This window comes from Etheostoma cragini, chromosome 6, assembly GCF_013103735.1.
Source record: "Etheostoma cragini isolate CJK2018 chromosome 6, CSU_Ecrag_1.0, whole genome shotgun sequence".
Classification (NCBI taxonomy): Eukaryota; Metazoa; Chordata; class Actinopteri; order Perciformes; family Percidae; genus Etheostoma; species Etheostoma cragini.
Window position 1 is genome coordinate 25,700,806 of NC_048412.1, and position 18,012 is coordinate 25,718,817.

At 41.7% G+C, this 18,012-nt stretch overlaps 1 long non-coding RNA gene across 1 annotated transcript; it reads left to right on the forward strand.

Moving 5' to 3' along the window:
* Positions 1 to 702: 702 nt before the first annotated feature.
* On the forward strand, positions 703 to 9,562 carry LOC117945856. The gene is made up of 3 exons (XR_004656914.1): positions 703 to 783; positions 7,955 to 7,961; positions 9,552 to 9,562. It is a non-coding gene; the product is annotated as an uncharacterized LOC117945856 (long non-coding RNA).
* Positions 9,563 to 18,012: the final 8,450 nt, after the last annotated feature.

Sequence of the window (18,012 nt, forward strand, 5' to 3'; positions counted from 1 at the left end):
TGTTGCCTGTGGATCAGATCCACGCAGAGTCACGCTATAAACCGACCACAGCCGAACGTCTCTGCTGCCTGTTGGTCGTGACATCTGTTGAAATCATAGCCCTGTTTTTTTGCAGGACCCTGTCCCGCCCTGTTTGCAGTTGCCGTGGCGACGGGTCCGTGTGCAGGAGGCAGAGAAGGGTTTGGTCCAAGCTCGCGGGGACTGAAGAGGAGGCGGCGGTTTGGACGGGATGGACCGCATTCAGTTCCAGGGCTTTCCAGAACCTCCCAGGGGCTTCATTAAAACAAAAGGAGGAGGAGGTGGGACTTCCTGTTGGAGCATTACAGACCAACCGTGACCCCGTAGGAACTGCAACTTTTATTGTGGACAGAAGGTCTACAGTCACACTACAGCAGTATCATGTGTATCTGGTACAGAGGTTCTCCATCATGCAGCAGTGCAGTAACAGCCTGTCTCGTCTATTCTGAGCAATTTACTGCAATTTAAACCTGCTGTCGGTCGGAAGATTATTCTCTCCTCAAGTAAACTGCGACCATTACCAACCACATATGGTGACCAAATGGAACTGCAACGACATCTCATTAGCCAGATTTCCATCAAGCGGCAACTGGTGCTGAAAATTTAAGCAAAAGCGTGAGTTGTCTCACATTGCCAAACTTATCTCCACAGCGCTGTGGAGTAAGCTCTGGCTACATCACACACACACAACGCTCTGGGTTGTTTGCATTTGTTTAAACCAATCACATTTATCTTTGGCGGTGCTAAGCTCGGGATGCAGCGACGGTAGATCTGCAAATTTCCAGCAGCACCTGAACGAAACCTGAAGTCCCGAAAGTGGAACGTCATCGATGGAGACCAGGCACTACCAAGATGGCGACGGCTGAAGCCACCCGCTTTGTGCTTTTATTTTGGCTCTTTAGAAACCTATGGGTGACATCACAAAAACAGTTCTTTTAGCTCTGTCTTGGCCTCCACCAACACCAGAACAACATCTGTAGCTGCTAAATGCTTCATTGGATTTACCAGCTGTAACTGTGTCTGTCTGCTGCTGCTGCTGACCAGGCAGTGTAGCTGCTGGAACAACAGTGATAAGAGCGAAAAACCAAAACAATTACCTGAAAGGGGCTGAAATGTTCCACATTGTGAAGAGCGAGTTCTCTTACTTTGAATCGGATTAGTCCTGTTGTTATCCTGTTCTGCTGGTTAAACTTGTGCATATTTATGTTTCTGGTGCTCGTGGAAAGCCAAATATACTCTTTACCGCAGGCGTCCATGTTTTTATGTCAGAGTGACATCGCACTTACTATGTGAACATTCGTTCTACAATCTACGGTTGCAACAGTGATTGCTTATTCCTAGCACCGTTGAGCATGACAACTGGATAATGAGTAGCTTGTGAGGGTGTTGGAAAGCATCTCCATGCTGCTGGCCAGAAAGGGAGAACCAGAAACATCAACATGGAAAAGTAATCCATGAGTCACTGGTGAACAATCGTATATACTCCCTTCTTTTGCAGTTATTTTGTTGGATAAAAAGGAAATTCAGGAGTGATCACATAACATGGCTCGGTATTAAGATACAAAGAGTGAAGAGGAGACCAGAACACCTGGGATCTCACAGATGCATTAGTGCAGTTCATCATCCAGCAAAAACAACAGAAACAACGGGGATGTTGTCAGTCTGAAGCAACAGATTCACTCAGGAACCGGTGTGGGACGACGGCCACCTGGACCACAGACAGTTTTCCATAAAACTGATTTATATTTACATTTTCCTGTGCAAAGAAAAAAAAAGATAATGTTCCTGTGACCAGAGAATAATCCCAGGAAAAAACAACTTTCACTAACATCCAGAGATCGTTGTACAGATCATGTGTTTATGTTCATGATATTGATTTTGCTACATAACTGTCAAATTACACAACATGCAGAGTCATTCTCTGATGTCCAAATGTAACTCTTCAAATGATTTATTATAAGTAAGGCAACTGAAATGAATAAGATATCAGCTGTAAAATCATTGTTTTTTTGAAGAAAATAATGCACCTCTGGACAAAGAGTACCAAAATTTGGCATATTGCGATCTTGGCTTCGTCATCAATGTTCTGTGAACTGAATAAATAAACTCTAAATAAACAAACTCTCTGGCTTAAACTCAGTTGGTTGTTTTTGCAGCATATTTCACAGCTATTTGCCAAGTGTACAAACAACACCTGCAGCTGTTTATTTTGATTGTTCTGTTGTTTTGATCAATTCAAGAATATTCCAGGCCATTTGTCAGAAATTACACCTTGCAAATACTATGAATCCACAGGAGTTTAAAAAGCCAACACTAAATAAGCGGAAGGTTTGGACATCCCGCTGAAAGTAAGGGGCATCCGGCTGAACCTCCAACAGCACCTGAACTATCCCGTCAATGAAACGTCGTCGATACAGACTACACGCTGGGGGTCTTTAAAAAGCAAAGCGAGTCATATGTGTGATATTTTACAATCCAATGTGCCATTATTTAATAAATTGTGGATCACTTTGTAGAATTACAACAGCCCTATCTCCTAAAATCATGTTCCTATACAAATACATGCAAGTAAAGTTTGTCCCGGATTGTTTTTGACAAATCACAAATTTGTTTCTAATCTTAATCCGGTTATACAGTTTGCATATGGATGAGTTTGGGTTGGATAGAAGGGTCAAACAAAAGGGGACTTTCAACTAGGGGGCAGCTGTTCGTGTCCTTTGTGAAACCAAAAGTCAACTCCGACTTATTTTAACTTACGCATGTAACATTCGTAACGTACCTAAATGACACACGAAACTTAATTTACATAACAATCAAACTTGTTTTAAACCAAACCACAATCTTTTTTAAACCTAACCAAGTAGTTTTGTTCCAATTCATCTTATGTGTTTAAAACTACGACGTTTCACAACATGCACGTGTCGTTGGTAATCCAGGTTGAAAATCCACTTGAAACGTAATCGAGATGCAGTTTAGTTGAATGGAACGTAACTTTATAGGAGACAGGGTTCAGTGCAAAAGTCTCGGACGACTGTGAGGCTCTACTGTACAACACATGTTTGGATGATGTAAGAACACATACACCATAAACCTTTTTTTGCTTTTTGATGCTTTTGAACATGCGATTGTCCTCGCACATGTTCTTTGAATTTTACAAGAGAGAATAAACATTTCAAAGAAAGGGATTTATATGGACTGCTTTTTGGAATCCTTCAACTAACATAAACTGCAATGTGCAGACAGCTGAAGGTCCACAGACAGCAGGGAAACATTTCGTCTTGTCTTGACTGATCTGCAGTCAGCCTGGCATGGGCAACTTTCAAATTTTTTTTCTTTTAAATAGACTTTCTTTTCCCAACAGCAGACATTTAGACATGTAATAACATTAACAGTGGCTCTGTTCTATTTAAGTGTCCCAGTGAGCCATGACATCGACAGTGAGCCTGCGTGCATAATACCAGGACAATGACACCTGTGCTTTTCTTTAAATGTCTTATGTGAGCAGGCAGTACACTCAAATTAAAAATAAAATCATAACAAATGCCTTTTGGGTTATAATACAGCATTCAAGGATTTTTATTGGTGATGTACACAACAATAACAGCAGAAGTCATTGGCAACGAAAATCTGAGGTTTAAGGTAACCCTAACAATGGTTATTAAACAACCGTACATGCTGCGTTCTGGAGGGAGCAAGCATCTCACTATCCCTAACGTTATCCTCATTCATATTGAGATGACAGAAATGATATAGCTTCAAAAAAGCCTAAAAGTCAGAAGTTAGAACGGAACTCGTTATGGAGATGATACACCGTCTAGTAGCACTGGTGTGACCTGGCAGGTTTTAGAACGCCGCAGACCGGCTCGATGCAAGATTCAACTCGTCATGCCGCACATCTTTGGTCTGAACTGGGCTTAAACTCGTCCTCATATCTTGACCGGAGTTTAGCACACAAAGAAAACAGAAGTTGATCCACAGAGGGATTTCCGGCAAAATCTTTGGTGGCAACAGAGCAATATCCTGGAATAGGAACGTCGATCATATTGTTTTTCCATTTACAGTGAGTGATTCAAACACCTTATTTACATGAGATGAGTAATTACAGCATGATTCTGATTTACTACAACTTGGGTCTGTTTTTTGAAGTTTTGACCACCATCACCATTATTTAAAGGTGTTAAAAAAAGTTTGACTGCCCGTGTTTCTTGGCCAGACTGTGTTGCCAAAACTATGAAAATAGGAGTCAATTTTTGAATTTGTAATAAACTATATCGTACTGTAAGACAATCCCATTTGAAAATGTAATAAATTGTGCATTCCTAAAGAGTGTAAATGTAGAATAATCTTTGATTCCAACATTCATAGTGTTAAAAACGTGCAGGCGTGCAGAGACTGTAACAATGTTCTGTGATCACACAGCTCCATTTTTCTTTTTAATGAAGTGTGTTATACAACCGGTCGTGTTTATCTTCCATCTGATTGGGCCTTTATCAGGCGCTGATTATAACCAACTAATTACACAACGCTGAGGGGGAGGCAGAACACACACACACACACAAACACAAAAAGGACAGTATTGGAAGCAGTACTTTGATTTTTTACTGAAGTAAAAAATACCAATACTTCTTTGTCAAATACTCTATTACTTAAGTTCCATTTAAAAAGTGCATATATAAGTACAAAAGCATTAACAGCTAAAATGTACTTAACGTATTAAAGTAAAAGAACTTGTTGGGCAGAATGGTCCGTTTCAGAGAGTTGTATTATTTAATAAATCTTTACGTAATGTTGGCTATATTATTCTTTGAACAAAGTATTGTATTTTATAAGTTAATCTTATGTTTTGTTTCTAAATTATTATTCAGTACAATAACTCTAGCTGTCAAATAAATCAAGTGGAGTAAAAAGTATAAAGTAGCTTGACATTGAAATATTGAAGTAAAGTTAAAGTTACTCAAATACTTAAATGTACTTAGTTACTTCCCACCACTGGACACATGCATGCACAAACACATTTGTTCACATAATTAGCCTAAAAGATAAATGTATAAAAGAACACACACATACACACCAAAACACACCCTTGCAAAGATACAAACATAGTCTACACAAACTCAGACGTGGGTATGAACACACAGATTCCCTGCCTCGTTCTCACACCCACACAAACGCTAACACACACATTCCTGGATTCCAGCTCGTGTCGGGTGTGTTTACATGCCACCATCACTTCGTGGTCTGGCGTGAGACATCGAAAGTGATCAGAAATCGGACCAACAAAAGGCCCGGGCCAAGCCCAAGAGTAAATAAGTAATAAATCTATCCCACATCAGCGGAACGTTTCACTGTAAACACGGAGCACGATGTGGCGTCCCGTGAGGATGGGAAGATGGCCGACATTCCTGCTGCTCTCCACAAGAAAGAGCAGGCAATAGAAAAAGTTTAGTTTTTGGCTGGTTCCTTTCGGAGCATCTGGTGGCTTTAATCACAACAAAGTACAATTAGTCAACGTCTGAGGAGATGGAGGGTTTTGTGCAGGACTTACAATATGTGAGAAAGACAGAGAGAGGAAGAGCTGGTGTTTGAATCCTGGTGAAAATGTGTTTCCCTTTGGGCCTTGTTGAACTAAATTATAATGATTAACTTAATGTCCAGAACAATGCAAACTGAGAACTTTCTGACAGAATAAACGGTTGTGTTTGGTTTATAATTTAAATAAAAAGTATATTCCACAGGAGTCATTTTAAAAAAGTTTGTGAAATGTTTCCCCCCGTGGTGTTGAAGGGGAAGGAGTTTTTGGCAAACTAATGGACCTTCCCTGGTTTATTTTCTCTTTTCTGATTTCTTTATTGGATTTTTCTTGAAAATAATGCAACTGGATACTGGATATTTATGAAACAAAAACATACGCAAATAAATTATATTTCTATCAAAGCTGCATTCATTGATTTTGTCAGCAAGGGGGCAGCAGAAAGAAGCGGAAAAGATCAAATCTAACACTTCATTAAGTTGTATTAACAGAAAGTTGCATTTTTATTATTTTGTAAGGAACCACGTAGCCTACAATATTAAAGGTGCACTATGAATTCCCGCATGGTTTCAGGGCAATTTCATTGTTTTTCTCAAATTGTAGGCATCTCTCCTTGATCCGCTAGCTGCCTGTCCCCTGCCCGGTCTCGAGAGACACCACCGATCGTAAACTAAAAACTAGACTAAAGTACTAGAGGCACAGGCTGTGCACCAAAACACAACAAACCACTCAAGCCAATCGCTGACAAGACGGCTGGGGAGTGGGGTGGGGGTTAGTGACAGTTACTCAGTTAGTCATGACAGTTATGGAAACATGGGGGGAAGGGTGAGCTTGCTCTCTTTTGTCTGAAATTTACTAGGAACGTCAACAGAAGTGACCATGCAGGAACTCACATATTATTGTCACCATTTGTCTAGTTAAATCAACAACGTTCCACTTCCGGGATTGTTCCAACCCGTTCTCACTCCAAACTCGGGGAGTGCAAAAGCGGTAGTGAGTATGAAAGTCCGAAAATCTGCCCAGGTAGGTAGGTTGGGGTGGTGGATGGGTTAAACAACTACCAGGACTTTCACCCAAGAGACCAGGGTTTGTGTCCCGCGTGTCATGTTTCCTAACCTCAACTGTCATTCTTCTTTTCCTGAACCCAATCGTCCCGTTCTTGTCCCACCTGTAATGGAAACGTACCTTTTATGCGCCCACCCACAACCTTTTCCTTAACCTTACTGCATCAAAGTGACGCCAACAATCCCGACCAAGACAACATAGGTCCCGTTTAGATAAAGCGCATTTAGATATGACGCTAAAGGAGACTTTTAGTGTCAATAACAACGCTAAAGGCACCTGACCTAGTGATTACGCCATTTTGCAGCGGCACCGTCATTGTGTCCGGGCCCTGTGATTGGTTTAAAGAAATGTCAATAAACCAGAGCACGTTTTTCTCCGATCCCGGAATGCTTTGTGGACTGACTAGACCCTCCAGCGAAGCGCTGTGGAGGAAGGTCTGGAAAAGCTCCGTTTAGCTCTGTTTTTCCTCTCCGAGTGCTACTTAGAGCTTTAGCAGCACCATTGCAACCACAAACCACACTGGCTTAGCCGCGTCATCCTCTCCAGCTCCAACCTTACGTCAAAAATCTGGTTGCAACAAAACAAGATGGCAAAGTTGCGCCCGTATCGGCTTCAAAGCGGCAGTCTACAAACTAATGGCTGAGGTCACAGATGCTACTTCCACTATGTTTATTAAACTAAGAAAGCTCACATTTCAAATGTAATTTAGAATTTCCAGAATTGTGCATTTTATGAAATAAAACAAAACAATTGGTATTCATTAATCCATTTTCTTCCTACATAGTTTGGAAACAATATAAAACAATGTGAATTATCTTAATATGCAAAATAAGCTGTTAAAATAATGTTGTTTGGGACTCTGATCGATGTATTCATGGTGCGGTTTCAGATATACAGTAATTGTGTTTTTGGTCTCATGGCTCCTGAACTTCAAAAGAACTCTTTTTTTTTGTAGTTTTATAATTGTATAATAAAATTTCTCGTCACTGCCCTGTTTTCTCTCTTTGTTCACGCCCTTTTGTCCAGCACTCTGTAACTATTGTTTTAAAGGTGCTACATAACTGAAGTTTACCTCGGTCAGGCAACGTAGAACAAAGAAATGTTGCCCCAGTGTTTCCTCCAAGCTGATTTAGGAGGTCAAACAGCATAGTGATCATTTTACTGGTCAACATCAGGTTCATTTAATAGAGATGGAAAGAAGCTGGGAATTCGGTGGGAGTTTGAAACTGATCCTTCTCTCCCTTGTAAAAGTTGCACACTTAACTGGACGCATGCGAGGAGGTGAAATGGATCGTAGCAGAGTGGGTGTGAAATATACACACGGCTCTGGGCCACCTGGAGGTGCACTGTGACATCTCAGACACCGTGCAGGTCCCACGCACCACTGTGAGCTGGAGGAGCAATAACCCCAATAACTTCTACGGCTCAAATTAGCAGGGCTTTTTTAAAAAGAGGCCTCCCACACAGCTATCATCACGTTTGCCACCAAAGACCCTAATTATCAGCTCGGAGAGCCGCGAGTTCACTCTGAAGACTGAACCTCGTATGTCATTGGCAGGACAGACAGCCACGCCTCCTTCTTAAGAATGGGAACATTATCATAAAAGGCCTTGATGACATAAAACAAAGCTATTGGCTTTGACATGGGAGGAGATTTTTAACTCATTTGGGTTTAAAAAGAAAAAAATGGGAACCAGTTCTGAATTGATCCTGTGCTTTATGGCCTGCTTCCCCCTTCTGCGCTAGGTCGCTGGATTTATTTCTGCGTCTACACAGCAGGACATAAATCATAGTCGGACTTGCTTTCTTCTGCTCCGTCTTTCTTTTTCTGCCCCCCCCCCCTCCTCCTTTCTCTTTTTCTCCCTCTGTGAAGCGAGGGATGTGGCTGTCTGCAGGACAGAGTCCGACTCTCTCTCCTCCGGAAGAATTAGGCCCGCAGACATTACCACATTGTATTTTGCGGTGCATAGTTTTTCAAAAGGGGGAACAAGTCCTGGCTCCACCACAGTCCCACTCCTGCGGGCCCCTCGGGCCTCTTTCCCTCACTCTCTAATTAGATTAGCCGGGTCCCCAATCTGGCAACCCAGGCCTTCAATCTGGCAACATGGCTACCTTTGCGGCAGTGCAATATCTGTTCTTAAGAGCAGGAAATGACCTAAATGTTGGTCAGTATGGTATTCTGTTACGCTCAATGGTGTGCTGACAAAACGACTTGGGTAATGAAGACGTTCGAGGCGAAAGAGGAGAGAGAAGGGAAAAGAAAATTTACAACTGAGCTCTATGAAAAGTGCCCGGCCGACCGAAGGCTTGTGGTCGGGGGCAGCCATTTTGAGAGGAGAGCTGGCAGCTGAGGGAGCCATTGCAGGTCGGGTCAGTTCCAAAACAGCCAATTAGGCGCTCAGGGGCTGTTGCATATTAATAAATATCACCCGAGCATGTCGCTACTTAGAGGCCAGCGCTTAATTTGCAATAAAAAAGCAAAAGTGGATCTTTCATTCAGGATAAATGCTGGAGTCGCTGAAATATTTCGGCCACTTTGTGTCTCTCTCCTCTGTCTACTTCTGTACAAGTGTTTTAGCATCTTCAAGTGTCTCAGCAGAAGGCTGTAAAAAAAAGTCACAGGAAGTCGTCAAGCCAACCCATGAAGCCATGAATTCAAAGCCAAAATTTTGAACAGTTTAGGAGCCTGAGAGTCTTGCAGGACACTGTATTTCTGTCAGTACGAATGCATAACTGACTGCCAAAGAGATGATTAAGAAATATAAAGAAAACACAAAAGTGAGTCTGTGGGTAAAATAGCGAAGGGAAAAAAGGCGTTAAAACTGAACGAGGACAGTCAAACGGTACAGAGCTTCCCGCAGCGAAACACATGTGCAGACAAGAGTAATCCAACCGTGCACTAAATTCCACAGCCAGCCATCTAGATGGGACGTGACAGTATAAAACAGAGGAGGACGTCTGGAGATTTCACTGACAGGAAGTCATGTGCGCTGTGAATGATTCGGCCTCATAAATCATTGTCGGGGGAAAGATGCAGGGAGCTTCCAGAGCCCGGAGTCTTTTTCATGCACAACTGATGAGTTGATCCCTCAAAGGGTGCTGCTGAGACCAGTGCATGTGTGTATGTGTGTGTGTGTGTGTGTATGTGTGTGTGTGCATCGCAGCTCCCACACTATTACACAAATCAAGTTGTTATGGCAGGTTGCGATGACTAACTTGCTGTTGTTGTGTTTGAGGTTTTTGTTGCGGAGAAAATAGTTGCAATGCTTCACCTTGGCCAAGAGGCTCGGGCCTGCTGACAGGAGAGAGTCCTGAGTCAGGGAGACATGTTCATGGGAAAGATCAACTGGGGATTTGTCTCTACAGTGTACTTATTGTGTGTGTGTGTGTGTGTGTGTGTGTGTGTGTGTGTGTGTGTGATTGTGTGTGTGTGTGTGTGTGTGTGTGTGTGTGTGTGTGTGTGTGAGAGTGTGTGTGTGTGTGTGTGAGTGAGAGAGAGAGATAGAGGCAGCTGAGTTTGAGCATGCATTCACAGTAATTCAGATCATTTGTTTTGGCATTCACATTTCAACTCAGCTTCCATTTGTGCTCCCATAAACTGATCTTTTTGAAATATTATCTCATTGAAGAAGTTGGTCACATGTTTTTTTTTTTTTTAACACTGATAGAATTATCGGCCTTCAAGGTCAAGTACTTTCATGGGGGCTGGAGGTGATTGGATTCCCTGAAGAAGATAATTCAGTGACATCTTTTGAATCTAGCACACATTTCCAAGATGTCTTATCTTTATTATTTTCTCTTATGTCATTGCTGGGTATTTTATTCCATTTTAATTTGTACTATTTTAATTCATGTGGTTTTATTTGCCCCATTGCAGTCCTGCAATATTGTAAGTCTGAGTTACATCATCACATTTCCTGGCTCACATTCAACCAACAGCAAACACAGCAGGTGCACAAACTTACAGAGGTTGTTCTGTTCCCTGAACACAGCACTCAGATCTCTGATTTTCAAAGAAAACACAGATGCTTGTATTTAAGGTTGGGCATCATTTTCATTTAACAACAGTCATTCTAATTCTGATTCTTCTTATTGATTCTTTGCGGGGTGGAGATGAAACAGGTCAGATGTGCAGATAAGAGGAACATAACAACATGGATAGTCTGAAAGGGGCTGGTATAAATACTGTGAGACTGATGAGTGAAATGGAGAACAGGTGAGTGGGTTGGCAGGGAAGAAGGTACTCCAGGGCCAGAGGGAGTGGCTGGGTGTGGTTGGGGCATGTAGAGAAATGGCAATGAAAGGGAAGTGGTAATGTGGCTGAAGGGAAGAATGGGCAAGAATAAACGCAACTTAGGAAGACAGTGGTTACGTTCAAGCACACTGATATTCTGACAGTATTCATATTTTGACTGGACATTCCTAATTTGGTATTTTTCCGAATGTAGCATTCTCTGATTTAGAGCGATATTACATGTGTTTTAAGAACAATTTTTGGACATGTACGAACATTCGGAATGTGCATCACATTGGGGTTTCACCGTAATTTATGGCACACACCCTCTTACTTGTTTACAGACAGCATTCTGTGTTGCAAAAATTAACTATAGTTAAGTTAGCTATGTTTAGGCACAAAAACTACTTAGGCCTAGCCAAGTCTGGAAAAACATTGTGGTTTGAGTTCAAATCAATACATTTGTTACATCACTTTAGTCCCTGCTACTTACTACTCAGAACGTAACATAGTTCCGTTTGTTACGTAAAGTAAAAAAAAAAACGTGGTTTTATTATTTTCAAATGGGAAACAAACCCTGGTCTCCTGGGTGGAGGTTTAACGCTTTTACACTTCCTGCTTTGCTTCCGTCATAACTACGATGGCCTAAGAGGCCATAAACAACACAATGTAAAAATAGTTTGTGTTTTCTGCTTGTATAAACTAGCCTACTTAAGAAGTTGTCTTTCGAGAAAGGACTCTTTTAAGAAGGTGGTTGAAGGTGTTACTACCCAATGTAGTGCAGACGTGAGTTGTGCATGCTCAGATTTAAACGGTTTACGGCATAAAATGTAAAGTAATACTGAAATTTGTGAAATCGATAAAAAGCTTTCCTTATTAAAAAAAATAAAAGAAGATGGAAATCATTTTAAAAACGTTTTAGCTATCTATGATTGTTTGATTGTAACGTTAGCTCAAAACGCCATTCAAGTGACAGCCTTTGATGTGTTTACTAGCTAGCTTGTAGCCAGCAGTGAACAGACTATGTAGGTCCATTTTTACTGTATTGACATTACAGAAGTCTCTCGTTAGCATCTTGTTGCAAAGTGACGCACGGGCAACTCACATCTGCACTAGACTCACATCGGTTAGAGACAAAGGAATGAACGAGGGAGATGACGTCCCCCAAAACTTCAGACCTCCATTTTAAAAGCTAACAGGCTACTTCCACTGTTTGGTCCTAACTGCAAACACTAGACCGACCACTGACATAGAACCGCTAATCAAACATTTATCAACGACGAAATCATAATCGTAGATCATTACTTTACAGAAGTATGTGTTCACTTGTGTGTGCCTCGCTGTTTGTGTGGCTGGGAGCTGCAATGGATGGACGTGCTGTCTGGCCCACTGGAGGTGGCCTTTGATTGATCGGCGCCTGAGGAGTGGAGGAGTGGAGGAGTGGAGGGGTGGAGGGGCGGAGGAAAGCAGCCAGGCTGGATGCCGAGAGGAGACGCTGAGCTTTGCTGACATGTCAGCGTCTGAATCACCAACAGAGCTGCAACATGTTGCACCGACTGCCAACTCCACAGCTGCTTCCAACTAACCCCTCTTTCTCAGTTTCAGCTCGATTCAATGAACTTTATTGGCAACAGAGTCAGATTTCACAATTCAAGATAAGACATCAGTGTTTTTCTACTAAATCACATTCTCCTTTTTTCATCAGCTTCTACCAGCGAGGGGTTCAGTAGCTGAACCATGCTTCTTTCATTCTTTCTCTTTCCTACTTTACCTTTTTTCTTTCCATTGTATGCACATCCCTCACTTCCATCCTTCTTCTTTCCTCTTTCCATTTTCAGCGTCCTTTCTTCTGTAGGTATGATCCTTTCATTCCCTTCTTCCAATGTTTTTCTTCCTTCCTTCCTTCCTTCCTTTTCTTTCCTTTCCATTTATTTGCTTCCTTTTTTTGCTTGTTTCCTTCTTTCTATGCTCCGTTCATTTCTATATTTCCTTCTTTCAGCCCATTTAACATAACAAATGTTTTCCATAGTCTTTCTTCACCTTAACGCTCCAAACTGTCTCATGTTATGTGCTTTTGGAACATCCTCCATTTATAAAGACTATAACAGCAAAAAGCACAACGTCGAAAAACTCAAACAGACACACATTGAAATTCTGATGAGTCATTCCCTCCTGTTCTCCACCGATGATGGAGCAGCCATTAACCCACAGCACCCGGTCGCCTCCAAACACAAATAATCAGCTCTGATGTGTCCTCCCCTCGCCATAATTGCAGATAATTGTTGGACCTAATTTGGACCAACTCACCCTTGTACTAAACACTCTATTGTATCTAATCCACTTCTTTGGCAGTGGTAATGTAGACAAGGTTTGGATCTCAGTGCTGCTGAGGGAAGGAGAAACCAGAACGCTTCTGATGTTAGACTTTGTTATGTAGAGGCAAAAAGTACAGTAAACGGGTACAGGATTCAGATGTATTTAAAAAAAAACATTTTTTAGAAGGCTATTGTTTTAAAAGTAATTTTAAGAGCCTCTTTTAGCTCATATTGGTTTTATTGTACATTTACTGTTCAGTCTCAGACATCGACCTAGAAATATTAGGCCCCAGCAGGAAGTGCGCCGAACTTTAAGGACAATTTGACATAGTGGCCAAACAGTAGAATTGCGACTTCAATGTCCGTAACCTGATGCCCAAAAATACAGTTTTTTCATTGACTTTCTTGGCCAAGGAGACGCCTGTAAAACAGACACAACTCCCGCAAAATGACTCTGAATTTAGGCCCCATAATGCGGAAGCAGCGCGGATCATCAAGGTAATTTCATATGTGGATGTTGGGCTTCATGCGCCACTGAGCAACTCTCATAGGAAGGAAGGGGGCACCGCCTCTAACGCTGTATCAAGGTCTTATCATTCAATAGATTATCACATGTGACACATCAGACTAGATTCTAGTCTGATGTGTCACATGTGATACATGTCACATGTGATATCTTCTAGTCACTAGAAGGTACTTGCAGCCTCTAGTGGCCAAAAATAAATTAATGCAGCTTTAAGTGCAGTATTGAGGTATTTTACTTTGGTATTTATACTTTAAGAGGCTCTTGCTTGCTACTTCCTCCATTAGATCTCACAGGGCAATCCTTTTTACTTTCTACATACCATGCATCCTTTTCACTTTGTCAAAATATTTCCACTGTCTTTCTTTTCTTGTTTTCCTACTACCTTTCTTCTTTCATTCTTTACCTGATCTTGAATACTTGAAGTGACTTTAAGGTTGATCCAACTCTAAAAAAAAAATTGAAATATTTTTTCAAAAGGAAAATGTTTACTTTTGGAAGTGCGTGCATGTTACTGTGAATGTGTGTTTCCTTAAACATGTGTAAAACCATACATGCAAGTCTCAATGCTCCCTCTTTTTTTTACCATAGTGGATCTGAGTCTTGCTCCAAGGCCAGACAAACCTTTATTAGAGACGACCGAATGAAAACCCTATCTTTGTCTGCAGTGAGCAGCTGGCAGCACATCTTCACAACTTTGCAACTCAACACCGGTTACTTGCCACACAGTTGAGGCCGACCACAGCCCCACACAGTGGGCCCCGGGGCCCATCCCAGGATGCAGCGGGCACAAGAGGCTTCACACTGGCTGGGTGGTTGACCGCCAGGGTCTCCATTTTCAGCAGGTTGTTTTAGACGTAGCTGTCAGCGAGAGCCCTGCCGAGGCTCATTTATAAGGCGAGCGTCAGCTGTGTGTGGACCAGTGACAGCTCAGGAGGGGAGAAATGTGGAATTCATTTGGCCCGTTGAGGACGGAGAAAATATGTGGTAGTTGTCACGGGGGCCTTCTGGAGAAGACAGAACAGTAAGAAAGGAAAAAAAATTCTACAGTTGTTTTGTATTTGAACACAACCCCGCAAGACTGAATCAAAGTTTCCCCCCAACAGTGTTGATCCCTGGTACCTTTTACTAACATCTGCCTCTTTTCCTCTCAGTATCTTTTTTGTTGCCTTCAAGTGCTGTGGGAAAATATATGGTCATACAATGAAAGCACATTCAAAATACACTCTGATTTTGTCATGGTGTCATGCAGTCCCTAATTCCCCTCCATCTTGCCTACAGGTGTTTTTGAAAGCAACTGTAGAGATGATTTTGGATTTTGGGAAACAAACTAACTCACAAAATCATGGACAGAACATTGAAGAAACCTACAATTAAACGTAGACTAAATGAATAATACATGAGAATTATAGTGGTATTACAGGTAAATACTGACATTCTGTGTGAAGTGTCCGTATTTTTTTACATTTCTATTTGCTGCTTCCATTTCAGTTTACTTTCAGTAAATACATTTGAAACATAACTTGTTTACTAATACTGTAAGACATTTCCAAAGTATTTACCACACAACCAGTTTTCTCTCCAAAACCCCCACATTACAAAAAACAATGTGCACATTGAAAACAGAAGTGTAAATGTGAAGTATCTTCCACTACAATGTCAGAGTCCTCACAAAGCTCCAATAAAGATCAAATTATAAATGATCAGCCCACAAAAAAGCTAAAACCAATTAAGGGCAGATTCCACAAAAAAATGTTCTTGATCAAATACCAAGTAGTAACAGGACCACAATGTCCAATATCACTTTACAAAACATTAAACCTTTCTCTCCTTTAATAACTTAGTGTGCAGTAACAAACTAAAGGTCTTACTATCTTTGTGGGGACCCGTCATTAACATAATGCATTCCCTAGCCCCTTAAAAATGTAAGAAAAAGTTAAAAACGTCACTAAAAAGCCTTTAACAAAAGTGTTGATTTTTAGAAGATTTTGGAAGACAACACAGGTGTTGAAGAGCAATTGAAAAAATAAATAAAAAGGATAAATTGCGATAGTAAAATTCCCAGTGCAGTATAAGAAATTAACAATTATTTAAAGAAAGGCAACATCGAAAAGAAAGGTCTTCAGCTGGTGCATATCATTTGGGAATTGATTGACTTGTTATCTGAAGCTGGTAATGGTTCTCTGCCATTTGTTTTGACCCCCTTTTCTCCTGTTCTATGGACACTCAGGGAGATTAGCGTTGTGTATTTTGGTTTGACTCTGTAGCTCAGTAGCCATTTTCTTTTCAGGTAGTATGGGTTTTTGTTTGTTGTTTTGGCCTTGGCACTTGATTTAAAAGAACTGAGGGGCCAATTGCACGTACAAGGTTATTTTGACCAACGGAGACATTTCCCTTTGTTTGTGCCCTTCATTTATACGCAAACGGACAATTCTCCTAAAGTAAACTGAGACAAATGGAGGTGAAGGCAGCCGAGGAAGAAAAGAAAGAGGAAGTGATTCGTTTCGGGATTATTTTGGGGATTCTGATTGGCTAACACGGTCTTGAGCTTCTTGTTGCACTGCCACCTACCGGTTTGGCATGCTCTTGACGGCATGCATGCACGGGTACGTGTAAATGCACGCACAACACTTCTCTTAAAACTGACAGGTGTGCACAGGTTAAAATGACAGTAAACGTAGTATAAGAGATGCAGCAGACTTTCATTTTTCTGGGAGTTTGTTCCAGATATGAGGAGCATAAAAACTAAACACTGCTTCCCCCTGTTTAGTTCGGACTCTGGGACAGAAAGCAGATGTGTCCCAAACGGCCTGAGAGGTCCGGTGGGACAGATCAGGAATGTATTTTGGCCCTAAACTGTTTTGTGATTAATAAACCGGCAAAAGTATTTTGAAATCAATTCTTTGAGACACAGGAAGCCAGTGTAAAACCCTCAGAACTGGAGTGATGTGATCCACTTTCTTGGTCCTAGTGAGCACTCGAGCAGCAGCTGTCTGGTTGATTTTTTAAGGGAAACCTGTAAAGCCACTGTCACAATAGTCGAGTCTACTGAAGATTAAAGCATACCTAAGTCCCAGGTAAACTCACACCGCGATGTTAGGGAGCACATGAAGGCAGCATAAAACCGATCTGGTCAGTAAATTCACCTGTCTACCACAGACCACTGTGCTTCTTCACTTTTCCAGCAGTTTAGGTGCTTTTCTCAATGTCTTCATAGTGTCTGAGGCTCAGCAAGAGGAGCATGTGTCGTTAAATGACCCGTCTTGGATTTTCCCACACTGACTTGGTCTCTACACCTCCTCCAGACCACCAAATTCACAGCTTAACCCCCCTCCCAATTCTGTATAAACTCATTTCTCCACAAACTGACATCATTCCCAACATGTTTACACTGCAGCTTCTCTGCACTGTGACCGTTTCATCCATCTGCATCGTAGTCTGATGAAGCTTTAGGGTAGATGCTTTATCCGGGTTTTACAGCGCCCTTTATTGCAGCAATTGTGGCTGCATGTGAGACAGCAAATGTGCATACAGTTGCTTAGATTTTAGTGGTTAGACTGTTGAGCATTTGTTTTAAATCCAGCATGAAACTCCAAACTAATGTCCACCAGATAGCACTAATGTCCCCACATGTTCCCGTCTGAATTCTGGTGCCATTTGTTGGACATTCTTATCCCAAGAGACTTTCAGTGCGGCAAACATTTATGTTTTCATTGTTAGCATTGGTGGGAATCCATGGAAATCCAACCCTGACATCATTTGTGCTACAGCAACACAAACAGACTCTCAATCCCACTGATGTCCAACAAAATCAGAGTGAGCTTCTTGGTGCAGGATACCAGACAATGTGGGCTCGCAATGACTTCATGAGGGTCAAATTCCTCTACACCTTCCCTCCTGTATTCATGGCTGCCTTATTGTACTTGGCATCCCACCTCACGGAGTTTCCTGACCCATCCAAAGTCTTCATATTCTTAGTCTGCTCATTTGACCTCTTTACTGTGTTTGTTTTGTAGTCTCCAGGAAGAAGTGATTTCTTTTGGTTTCTCCCAGTGTGTTAGGCATTGCTAGCATGAACGTGCTGCTTTTATTGTGATCCAGATTTTGGTATCCTTTGGCCAGGATGAACTTGGACACTGGAATCTAAATTTAGGGTTGTCATATTCATTTAAAACCCAGGAAACGTGCGTTTAATGTGTTTCTATGGAAAGGCACACACACGCACACACACACACAAAGGCTGTAATCAGAGCTGTGGCAGGCTGGCCGGGGTGACGACGTGCCGTCTGAGCCTGGCAGACCAACAGACAGTCAAACTGTGGCATCT